Source organism: Heptranchias perlo, chromosome 3 (genome assembly GCF_035084215.1).
Source record: "Heptranchias perlo isolate sHepPer1 chromosome 3, sHepPer1.hap1, whole genome shotgun sequence".
In the NCBI taxonomy this organism is placed as follows: Eukaryota; Metazoa; Chordata; class Chondrichthyes; order Hexanchiformes; family Hexanchidae; genus Heptranchias; species Heptranchias perlo.
Window position 1 is genome coordinate 83,443,690 of NC_090327.1, and position 2,375 is coordinate 83,446,064.

The 2,375-nt window shown below is 41.5% G+C and overlaps 1 long non-coding RNA gene across 1 annotated transcript; it reads left to right on the forward strand.

Annotated features, from left to right (window-relative positions):
• The first annotated feature begins 413 nt into the window (after positions 1 to 413).
• On the forward strand, positions 414 to 1,890 carry LOC137306666 (uncharacterized). The gene is made up of 3 exons (XR_010958922.1): positions 414 to 602; positions 1,358 to 1,515; positions 1,653 to 1,890. It is a non-coding gene; the product is annotated as an uncharacterized lncRNA (long non-coding RNA).
• The last annotated feature ends 485 nt before the right edge of the window (positions 1,891 to 2,375 follow it).

The following is a 2,375-nucleotide window of genomic DNA, read 5'->3' on the forward strand; positions in this document are numbered from 1 at the left end:
CTGAAAATGACCCGCTTATCCCTACTCTCTGTTTTCTGTCAGTTAACCAATCTTCTCTCCATGCAAATATTTTACCCCCAACCCCATGAGCCCTTATCTTGCGTAGCAACCTTTTATGCCGCACCTTATCGAATGCCTTTTAGAAATCCAAATATACTACATCCAATGGTTCTCCTTCATCTACCCTGGTAGTTACATCCTCAAAGAACTCTAATAAATTTGTTAAACATGATTCCCCTTTCATAAAACCATGTTGACTCTGCCTAATCATATTATGATTTTCTAAATGCCCTTTCACAATTTCCTTAGCGCTCGCTCGTTCTGCTTTTCTCTGTCAAGAGGAAACGTGATGAACCTGTTGCGTAGCTCGTACTGTGCCTCAGTGACCTCCCTTATACAGCAGTGCTCTGCAAACTGCGAGATGTTGCACATATCGCCAGCAGAGGCCTGAAAGGATCCAGAGCCGATCAGCGCCACTGTTACCTTCACAGCCACAGGCAATGCTGCCCTTTCAGTTGTAGCTGCAGCAATTGACATATCTCGGTCACAACCTCTTTGGTGAACCGCAGCCATCGGATGCACTGATCTTCGCTCAGGTTGAGGTAAGAATATTGTTCCCTGAAGGCCCGCATGGAATATGACCTACTGCTCAGTGCCTTGTGCCTCCTCCTCCTCTTCCCTCTCCTCACAGCTTGACCTGCTCTGCGTGGCCTCTCTGCATACTCCCAGTCGTGTTCTATGCCCAGTGGGAGCCCTAGCAAGCCACCCATGGTTGCCAGGAATCTTGTTCAGCACACTGTTGTAAATGACATCTACAGTGATGGAGGACCTGCCAAACCACTCTTTATATGCCATAGCAACTCTATCCAAGTATAGGAAGCTTCAAGAAAGACCTACAATTGTACCAGCAGCCAAAAGCAGTCATCAGCCACTAACCTGCAGTACCTACATGATCTCTTTAAATAGCACTGGTGGAGGGTCCTCCAGGCCGGCTAAGATATGTTCAGTTGTTCATGGTTAAGAATGTTCGTTGGCTGGAGTGTTGAGTGCCAAAATGGTGTCTATCCCTTTAAATCAGCGTTGCACACTGATCTAACGCATAGTCTCCCTACTTTACATGATGCCGGCGTTCGTTATCTGCGCGTGCACAAATGCCTTTACCAAAATGACATTGGACACACATCACGCTAGAAGTGTGCGTGCGCATTCCGGACGCCATTTCGGGACCTTAGGAGGTCGCATTGCGCCTGAAAAACGGGCGCTACATGGCCCAATTTCTAGCCCATTTAGTTCTAAAATGTAAATGTTTGTTCATCATGGGAGCACTTTTTAATATATGTATTTTTTATTTTGTCAGTTAAGGAATTGGCTCCCTAATTCAGCCAAACTCACATTCTTCCAAGTTGAGTGGAGTGATGGAAGCGATAGTGAGCCAGTGGAGTCTGTTCATATCCAACCTCGGCTGGAACACCAAAACTGCAATCTCCCCATTCCATGTGAAAAATGGCATTCCCGGTAGGGCAGCTGCCATCATTTCTTAAGACTGCTCTTTTAAATTATGTATTATTATTTTACAAATTGCCAATGATAGATTTTAATGTTAGTAATTCTATCAGTAACAATGCTAATTATAACCTCGCTCCTTTAATCAGCTCTCTGTCGTCTACTCCACAATGAATCAGATTTGAATGGTCATTAGAATCAGGAAGGAAAAATGAATTTAAATTGGTTGAAAGTTCAATGAAGACTGAAAATATTGCCACAACACAGATTCTTCAAGTAAATTAGGTAAAAAAGAACATAAATGCTGTAAGTATGAAATAAAAGCATCTGAAGAAAATGATGAATTAATATTTTGGGTGAGACCCTTCATTAGAATAGGCTATTGATATGCTGATTGTTACTGTTAAATACAAAAAATCAATTTTTGCTTGTACAGTAGGCTGTGAATTCAGATATCCAATTTGTAAATAAAATCCTTTCATTAAAATGAAGCTATTTCTAATTCTTTAAAACAGCAACAGATAAACAAGTAAGATTTTTGTAGTTAATGTCTCTGATTTCTTTGAAGTAACTGGCAAAAGAAGCTGCTATTTTGCAGCGTCAGATGTTGGATGAGAAACATGCCATGCCAGACAAGAGGAACTGGCACATATCTCATCAGCAAAACATGAGAAGGTACTTGAGTAGAAAATCACAATCTGTTTGCCACAGGCTATTTTCCAGTGCTTCATGCAATATGCTGTGCACACATCTTTTTCTTCTCCTTTTGAAAATGAAATGAGATACTCCCAACGAATAACTTGGTGCTGTTGTCATCATGTACAAACATCATGCTCAAATTTCTTCATGTTTCTGAGGGAATATGTAAACGA